Source organism: Tenrec ecaudatus, chromosome 2, assembly GCF_050624435.1.
Source record: "Tenrec ecaudatus isolate mTenEca1 chromosome 2, mTenEca1.hap1, whole genome shotgun sequence".
In the NCBI taxonomy this organism is placed as follows: domain Eukaryota; kingdom Metazoa; phylum Chordata; class Mammalia; order Afrosoricida; family Tenrecidae; genus Tenrec; species Tenrec ecaudatus.
This window is the reverse complement of record NC_134531.1, coordinates 99,131,431-99,142,108: the sequence shown is the minus strand read 5'-3', so window position 1 is coordinate 99,142,108 and position 10,678 is coordinate 99,131,431.

Here is a 10,678-nt window from a genome sequence, read left to right as displayed (position 1 = left end):
TCGACATTTACAGCAATCAAAGCATTTCAACACAGGAAAAAGGGAACCCACATAGGGGTGAATTATTTTGGCAATGTTATATCAAGCAATAACTCAGCTTTAACATTTATAGAAAGCTTTAACACCTCAACAAGAAACAAATAATTCATTTATATAATGGGTAGAGGACATGAACAGGCATTTCACCAAATAAGACAGTCCAACAATCAGCAAACATACAAAGAAAAGCTTGTTATGTTTAGTTATGGCAACACTTTATGCCATCATGTCAATTACAATTCATAGTAACTGTAGAGAAAAATGTTGAATATCTCCTTACAGTACCAGAAAGAACCATTGTCTTCCAAGAAGTAAACTTGTGGTTTCAAACCACTAACCACCCAATTAGCAGTCCAATGCATAACCCACTATGCCACCAAGGCTCCATTAGAGAAATGCCAATCAAAATAACAAGACAGTATCCAATCCAAGTATGAATAGAAGAGGACAAATCAACCAAAAATTAAAAAGGCTTAATTGTATCTAAGAAAAATTCACTCATTCATTTTAACGATGTGGCCCTGCTTGATATTTACCCTAATGAAGTGATCACGGAAGATACGTGTGCTATAGTAAAGTATGATGGAGAAGTCAGATAGTTGTTGGATATCATAAAGACTAGATGCAGGATCTTAAAATCTTAAAAGCTTGTCTTAAAGCAAGCAGTTTTCTAAGGTAGGTGTCAGCTAAATCCACACCACAAGAAGGAGCACACCAGCCTGTGTGATACAAGGATGGTGTGATAGGTAGGTTTGTTGTGTCAACATGGCCAGTGAACACATGTGAGATTTGTTGAAGGGCAAAGAGATAAATGACTTGGCAAGCCTTGCTTCTCTCTCTCTTGCTCTTGGATCATTGTGTGTGGCTGCCTTGCTTGTCTTGTGCCTCAATTTGGAAGCTACACTACCTGTGGGACATCTAACCTATGGACTGTGTTACTGTAACTTGGGATTCTTTCAAGACCCGCTTCGCCACATTACTGGAATGTACATCTCTTAAGCTGGGGACTGTCAGACCCTGTCATCTGGCAGACTGTTGGTGACCTACCTTGCTGTTTACAGCCTGTGGCCAGATAGCCTGAGTTGCTCTACAGAGGACTACCCAGTGGCCCTCAAGACTTGAAGGACTGCCAGTGTACTAGCTGTCCCATGGAAGTGAGTTACACTGAGCCATTTGTACTGTTTTATAGATAATTAACTATTTATTTCTTATGTTATCTACATCTATATATAATTATTAGTGTCCTGGGTTTGTTTTCCTAGAGAATGCCATCTAACACAGATGGTTAATAATAAATTCCAGAATCAGAGTATAAAATTATATTACAGCTTAAATTCTGAGTCCCTGGTTTGCAGAAGACTATGGATGACAGCGAAAGCATAAAATCTATTTGCAGAGTCTGAGTGGGGATTAAGCCCCTGTGGAATTCCCTGTGGTCATTGACCAGGGATGTGAATAATGTTGCTCTCAGATAGAATGCATTGAAAAGTAGATTACCTCCATCCCTGACCAGCCAAGGGAGGGGCAATCTCCCTTGCTTAGAGGCTTAACAGGATGTGTCTTTGAGGGAGATCATTGTGCTGGGGGTTGCACAGTTATGCAATTGAGTGCCTTAACAAGACCCTGTACCAATATTGTAAACTCTCTGTTTAACATAATGTGCATATTCCAATCATGGAATCCCACCAGTAACTATGATGTATTTATCTAATGCCAATCATGTTCTTGTAACTTGTTTTCTTTGACTTCCTCTGCCCCTTTTAAAACTTTACATCTCAGAAAAACCTTGGATTCCATTATGACCTCAGGCTAATTATCTCCTACATCCAGATGATATGTCACCATTGTTGGCTTGTCCTTGTCCCATTTAAGACTTATAAATATTCTCTTTTAAAAAAAAGGAAAGAAAGAAAGGGAAGTTTCCCTCTCTTAGTTCCTTTAAAGTTCTGAGCACATATGAGGGTTGAATCTTATCAAATATTTTTCCTGCACCTACTGACTTAATCATATGATTCCCTCCTTTTTATTAATACATTAAATTATATTGATTGGTTTTATAATAATGGGCTAGCCTTCTGTTCTTGTAGTGAATATATTTGAACGTGAACTATAAGTTTTGAATATTGAAAATAGAATTAAATGTTGGGAAAGGTGTGGAGATACTGGACCCCTCACACCTGCTGGACAGACTATAAAATGTGCAGCCACTTTGGACAATGGTATGGAAATTCCTCCAAAACGTGGACATAAAGATACTGTACGAGGCGGCAATCCTTTGAATTAATATATATTCTAAAGGGATAAGGGCCATAATAAAAAAAGATATATGCACACTCATGTTCACCATGTCACCATTGACAACGGAAGCCATAGAAATGCACATCAATCAATCAATGGATAAGGAAATGAGGTAGACAATGGAATAATCAAATCAAAACACCAAACTCACTGCCATTGAGTCAATTCTGACTCATCACAAGCCCATATTATAATAAATCTGTGAAACATTTCATAACAGATGAATCTAGAGATTATGCTGTTTTAAATTATGCTATCACACAAGGACAAATAGGACATGAGACCACACTTTTTTAAAGTTTTCTCACTAGAAGGATAATTCTTTGATAATGCCAGGAATGAAAGTGTTAAGGGAAGTTATATTGGTTATATACACAAATGCTCATTTAGCTGAAGGGGAAGGCAAGATACAATCAGAAGGAGGCCAGCAAAAACGTGATGGAGGGCAGGAAAAGTGCAAGCATTAAAGATATCCATATATATTTATATGTATCTGGATGGATAGATAGATAGATAGATAGATAGATAGATAGATAGATAGATAGATAGATAGGTAGGTAGGTAGGTAGGTATCCCTTGTGTATCTCTCTCTAAAGTCAAACTCACTGCCATGGAGCCAATGCTGCCTCACAGCATCTCTATCAGACATATTTGAACTGCTCCCTGTGGCTTTCCGAGATCGCAGCAGTTTAGGGATTTAGAAAGTCTCCACTTTCTCCCACAGAACACCTGGTAGTTTCCAACTGCCAACCTTATGGTTAGAAGCCCAGTATGTAACCACTATGCCACCAGGGCTCAGATCTAGATATAAACCTAGATAGATATAGATATAGATGTACTTGACAGAGTATATTTCATATGTGTATTTACCTTTGATGAAAATATCTCTAATAATATATTGGAACATATAGGAGGCAAAGTTATGAAAACTCCTTAGACATAGTAAAATACCTTAAAGGAATAAGTTACTGGGCTTGGACACTCATGGTCTCAGGAAGCATCGAAGCCAAATGTCATGACATAACAAAGGCAATGCTACGCATCCTACTTTGGTGAGTAACAACCGAGATCGTGGAAGCGTCTAATGGGCCACATAAACATAAGTCTCCATGACACTGAGACCAGAAGAGCTAGACGGTGTCCAGCTCCCATTACCAACTGTCTGCCAGGGAAGCTCCTGGAGAGAGTGGGAGAAAATTGTGGAACAAAAGTCAAAATTGTAGAATTAAAAAAAAAAACATGTTTATTGGTTGGATAGAGATTGGTGGAACTCAAAAGACTGTGGCCCTCAGTTACCTCTCAGGCCTGGAAATAAACTCACCCCAAGGCTCAATTTTCAGTCAAGCAATAGACAAGTCTGTAAGGAGGACAATAACAGTAGGAAGGAAGGCACAATGTAGAACAAGCAATCACTTGATATGAAATGATAACAGTTCACCAAGGATAATTTATTTTCATAAGCATTTGGAAAGAAGGGGAGATGGAAACATGAAACAGAGGGAGAAAGTTGGATATGTGGTGTTCTATTGAGGGGACTGCAGTGAATAAAATGAAACAAAATGTGTGTGGTTTGTTGAATTAAAAAAAACTCACTTGATATGTTAACTTTTACCCCAATTCAAAATAAAAATGTTTTCTAATTACTAAGACATATAAAATATAATATTAAATTAAGAAGAATGCATTTTCGAAAAAGTTACCCAAAATCGCTGCATCTACAATGGCGTGTTTAGCTTATGCTATGATTTATGTGCATCACATGACAAGAAGACACGCAACACAGAAGCTTTTTCTTTAAACATGGAGGTACATCAAGAATAGTACAGTGTAATAGGGAGCCCAGGGTGCAAATCAGAATGCTGTGTTTTTACCATGGGGATGACATTGACGGTAAAGCTTCCAAGTTAATGAGTTCTCTGATCTTTGATTTTTCTCTCCTGTAAAATAAACCCCAAACCCATTGCCACAAAGTCAATTTCAGCTCACAGTGACACTGAAGAACAGGGAGTAGAATCGCTACAAGGGTTTCTGGAACTGTAGGTCTTACAAAACAAGACTATACATCTTTCTTCCATAGAATAGTGGATGGTTATAGCTGCCGACCTTTTGGCAAGTGATTCTTTCACCTGTGAAATAAGAGCTCAGATATTTTATAATGTGTGCCCCAGCTTTAAATTCTGTTTTAAATTAAGTATACATTTTAGGTCACAAGCTATATAAAAGAAGAAAGCTCCACTTCTAATAACACACATACATACACATATATTGTTTATTTAAAATGTCCTATTTGATTTATACACTCCGTATAACTATCTTATGATTTTCCCAGTTTTAAATGCCATGCACACTCACATAAACAAGAAAATATGATCTTATAATGGTCTTCTGATTCTTCTATTTTCAAGTAGTGTATACACTCATGTAAACACCAGGGAATAAAAATAAGATTATTTTATCAGATTGATAAAATATTTAAAATAATTTCTTATTAAAATATATCCCAATCTGCTTATCAGAAGAAATAACTCAGTCACTAATTATTTTTAAATTGCTTTCTGTTTGGTTCCTAGGGTGGGGTAAACCTTGGTTCTGGCTGAAAGTATTCATGCCACAGAAGCACATTTGTAATTTAAGTGAGTTTTTAGGAAGAAAGGGAAAAGCATCAGGTTTTACAGTCTCAAAAGGGTACATGTTACTTCTGGAAAGGATGCCCACACTGGGGTGCATAATTGGATACAAAAAACTATGTGGAAAAGAACACCCACACATGTGGAGCCGGGAATCCCAGGACTAAGAGGCCAAGAGCCCACAAGCATCAGGGAGCACACAGGCACACATGTAACCACATGTGCAAGAGACCTCCATCTTCCTCTAGCCTCTGAACAGGAGCAAAGTAAAAAGAGACCTGGCCTTCCCGCACGGGGTAGGATGTGGGGGTTGTATTTAACACCTCTGGCTGGGGAGGCGTGGTTGAAGATATTAGTTTCTCCAATTGGCTGCATTTAGGCCCACCTATGTGATGTACCTAAGGTGGGTGTGCCCAAGGTATTGGTTTTACCTGGGCCTAGGGGGCTTGTGTCTGAGCTTAGTCAGTTTGGGTATCCCAAGGGTGTCCAATTAGTGCCTGGTTTCTTTCCCAGCCCTCTATGTGGGCCTTTGTAGGCACTGAGGAAACACCCTCACTTGTCCCTCACTCTAGCAACGTTTCTTTTCCCCTGCCTTTCAAAAAACAAGATGCAACATCTTTATCCACAAACACATAGTATATTTATTTCATTTAAAATTCTATAAGGTGAACAGGAATAAAAATTAAATCAAAACATAAAAGGTTGTAGCTTTTAGTATGGCTGATGACTCCACGTAAAGAAGAGCCAAATCCTCACAAATGGACCAAGAGGTAACATCATCATAAATGGAGGAAAAATTGAAGTGGTCAAGGATTTTATCATCGTTCAAGGTAGGAATCAAAAGACGTGTTGCATTGGGTAGATCTGCTGCGCAAGACTTCTTTAGAGTATTGAAAAGCATGAATGTAAGTTTGAGGACTAAGGTGTGCCTGATCATGCCATTTTCAATTGCCTTATATGCATATGTAGTTGAACATTGAATAAGGAAGACCCAAGAAGAATTGATGCATTTGAATTGTGGTCTGGCAAAAAATATTGAAAGTATCAATGGCTACCAAAAGGAACAAGTCCATCTTGGAATAAGTATAGCAAGAGTGATTCTTGACTGAGGCAAAGATGGAACGACTTTATCTCCTCTTGCTAAGTCTTAATTAACACCATTCCCAGGTGTTTCCTATCGTATTCACTTCTAGAAAACATGCTTTCTAGTACAAGCAGCCAACTAGCTGAGAAGCAACAAAGCCAACATAGAAGAAACACACCAGCCTGTGTGATCATGAGGTGTCAATGGGATCAGGTATCAGACATCAAAGACTCAGAATAAAAAAAAAACATATTGATGTGAATGAAAGGGGAGGGCAAAGTGGAGACCCAAAACCCATCTGTAGACAATTTGTAAAGGGGATTGGGAGGGTGGAGGAGAGGAGAAAATGAGCTGATAGCAAGGACTCAAGTAGAAAGAAAATGTGTTGCAAATGATGATGGTTTGACACAATGTATGTGTGTATGAACTGAGATAAGAGATATAAGAGCCCTCTATAAAATGATCTTTAAAAACCATGCTGTCTAGCTTAGTTGTCTTATTTTCATGCTTTCCTTAATCCTATCCTCAGAGTCTACTTAAGTGGTCCTTCCTCTGCCCATTTGGCTCATCTGAAGCCTAGATATCTCAAGTCATTGCCTAGGACTTCAAATCATCTTCATCTGGTTAATGGTTTTATTTGACATTTTCTTGCCTGTTCAAATCTTTTCATGAACAAAAAATAACAAAGTTTCTATTTACAGAATATAATGCAGCGCTAAACACAGAGCATACTACCCAGTCCATAATCTTAGTAAAGCTGAAAATAATGATTTAATTTGAGGGGCAAAAATTCCACTCATAGATGTCATCATAGGAAAGACAGCTAGTTTCAAGCCTTATTTTTTTTAAGACTCACTTATCAATACTATTACCTAGGAATTGGGTTGCTAACCACAAGGTCAGCAGTTTGAAACCATAAGCCATCCTGTAGGGAAAGATGAGGCTTTCTTCTCCTGTAAATAGTTAGTTTCAGAAACACATGACAGATCTACCCTGTTCTATAGGGTTTCTACGACTCAATTGAGTCTAAATTGACTTAAAGCAATGAGGTTTTCTAAATACCTGAATTATAGCCAATTTAATAATTTAAATAAATGTCACTGAACAAATGTCCATTGCAATGATGAATCTGATATATTCTAATTTATAGTTCTTTTAAAAATGCTCTTTACTTCCTACTGGATTTGAATATATTGCAGTCTTCATAACCTGTCTGCCATTGACAATATTTTGTGTTCCTTATAAAAAAGCCAAATTATCAAAAAATCAAAAGTTCAGTATATATCAAAAGTTCCAAAAGAAAAGAAAAGAAAATCATGTAAATTGCATTTTCCTTTAAAACCAGTTGAACAAAGCCTTCAAAAAATTTAAGAGTAAATGACTCTGCCTATTTACCCTTATGTGATTCTCTTACAATCCTTTTCATGACTTTAGATGTTATGTACACCTGACCCTGATTAATACAAAGAGAAGAGAACTCGTCTGAAGGACATAGATGGACACTCTTCCATTCCATGTAGTTTTATTACTTCAATTATATATTGCTGCTTAAGAGACATTTCCTTTTATTTCTTCTGGGTCTTGTTGGGTGGTTCTCTTTGCAATATTAATAAATTTATACAGCTATAAAAAATAGTGGTTGGAGTTAAAGTCATCTGTACATGTGGTTGCCTGGATATCCAAGAAGACTTCTTTAGTCTGTTAAGAGACTTGGAACCATTAGAGTTTAAGCATCTATCTTCTAATGCATTTTTATTAATATCTTGAGCTTTTAAAAATTAAAGCAACCTCAATATGGGTAAACGTTTTATATTATGGCTGTAATGTAAACCCTACGAGAGTCTCCGAGAACCTAAGAGGGGGAGAACTACATAAGGAGAGGAACATCTGGGGTTCTCTCCCTTGGACGTCATCTTTCGGAGCTAGTTGCAGCTATGCATGAGATATGTGGCCATAGTCAAATAATTATCTTTTTATCTCAGTAGGTCATGTGAAACAAGTGAAATAGAAATGCCTTCATAATGCATGGGGATCACAAAACATAACAAACTGCTTCCCACTTCCTTCAGATAATGTTCTGCATGCTCTACTTTACTGAAATATGAATAATAATTCATTTATAACTATTTGTTACATTTATTTTTATAAATATGGAAATATGAAAACAATAAGTAATAGTAGTAATTTTTATAAGTTAAAAATATAAAAAATTAATGCCAACACAGACAAAGTTTTGAGTATATAGTAATTGTTAGGAGCCATCAAGTTGGTTCCTCCTCTGGGTGCGCCTGTGTACAAATAGGAAGCACTGCCCCGTCCTTCACTACGCTCACAATTACAATCATCTTTGAGCTCATGGTGGCAGCCATTGTATTAGTCTATCTTACTGAGGGTGTTCCTCTGTTTGACTGCCCTTCTACTTTACCGAGCACGATGTCATTCTCCAGGGAAAAGTCTCTCCTGACAACATATCCAAAGTGCATGAAAAGTCTCATCATACTTTCCTCTAAGGATCATTCTGGCTGTATTTGTGCCAAAATAAATATGCTTATTAGTTTGGTACTCCATGATGCCTTTAATATTCTTTTACAGCACCATAATTCAAATGCATCAATTCTTCTATTTTTCTTATTCAATGCCCAAATTTCATATGCACATGAAGTGATTGAAAATTCCATTCTCAAGTCAAATGTACCTTATTCATCCTGGCCTTTCACCACTTTAAAGGGTGTTGTGCAGCACATATACCCAATGTGATTGCTACAAATCCATAAAAGCCTAAGTACTGTCTAAAGGCAGTATTTCTCTAGCCCTTCATGAATTACCACTCAACAGTCAGGTTTTCAGATGGTTGTGTATTGCTGTAAAGGTAGAAGTATGCTACCAGTACTTCAAATATCAATATGTAATTCCTGATGAACAGGTTCCAGCAAAGCTTCCAGACTAAAAACAGACAATGGAGAAAGAATAGGCTGTTCCTGAGTAAGCCCCTGGAACCTGATGAATAGCAGTGGGAAACTGTCTGTAAATAGTGCCATATATCAGGTTATTTAAGTTGAAAGGCAATTAAAATACAACCAATGAAAAAGTGTGTCCTCTAGGGAGAATCAAACTTAATAATTGGGATGGAGTTAAATTTATGGACTTTCATTTGCTGATAGAGGATGCCTCAAAATGAGAAGAAACAGCTATAAATAATTGGAACATAGTATAAAAAAATTAAGAATCTAGGAAAATTAAAAGCCATCAAAAATGAAATAGAACATATAAAAGTGTATGTCCTAATTATTTGTGTATTTAAATAGACTGAAATTTCCCATTTTAATTGGATAATCATGTTTTACTATGCAAGTAATGACATGCTCATGAGAAATGATATTCCATTCGTTGCCAAAATGCTGTCTGTGACAGAATAATGTTTAAAAACTAACAAGGAAGTCCAGTTGACACAACGAATACTCAATTTTTTTCATCATATGCCAAAGATAGTGATGAAGTAGTGAAAAGCTCATAAAAACTTCCACAATCTGAGATGGATCAAACATGCTATCAAGGTGCATTAATAATTACTGGTGATTGGATTGTGGAAGTTGAAAGTGGAGAGGATAGATTGGCTTTGGTAAAATCTGGCCTTGGTAACAAAAGAAACTGGAGAGCTCATAATAAATTTTTTGCAAGATCAATGACTTCATTAAAAACATCTATTTTAAGCAGAGTGAAAGATAACTATGTACATGGATCTTGGCAAAGACCACATGACTTGTGGGAAAATGTCAAGGACAACATACATGAAGAAAGTAAAAGTAAAAAATAAATAAATAAAATTTTGAAGACACCAATGTGTATGTCAGAAGACAAACTAAAACTTACTCTTGAACATAAAGTTGTTAAGCAAATAAATAAATGATGAAGTAAAAGAACTAAACAATAACCAAAAAATACCTGGAGAAAATTAAGCATTATAATAAAAAATACAAAGATCTGGAGATAGAAAACAAAAGGAAGAATGCACTTAGCATATCTCAAGCTAAAACAATAAGAAAAAGATCCAATTTTTGTTGCAATGTTAAAAGATTCCAGGGGTAAAATGTTGAAAGGTGCAGAAAGCATCAAAAGGAGGTAAAATGAACACAGAATAATTGGATAAAAAATATCAGTTGATGTTCAACCACTTCAACCGTTACCAAGAATTGATGTTGGTGGGGAGAGAAACCCAGTCTTCACTTAAGGCATTAACTTAAAGTGAGGTTTGAGATATTGAGAGAATAAAAACTGAAATGTTTGAGCAAGCTGATGAAGCTGAAAACAGTCTATAACTAAGAAATTTCAAAGACAGCTACCTGGATTATTGACTGTAAGACATCCGTGCTTGTGCTCATTTTAAAGAAAGGTGATTCAATATAATGCAGAAATGATTCAATAATATCAGTAATATCATTTGCAAATAAAAGTGCCCTGTAGATAATTCAAAAATAGTTGCAGCAGAACATTGACAGGAAGCTGCCAGAAATTCAAGTCTATTCAGAAGAGGGCACGGCAAAATGATATCATTGCTGACATCAGATGAATCTTGATTGAAAGTAGAGAATACTGGGCAGATATTTACTTTTGCTTTGCTGACTGTGTAAAG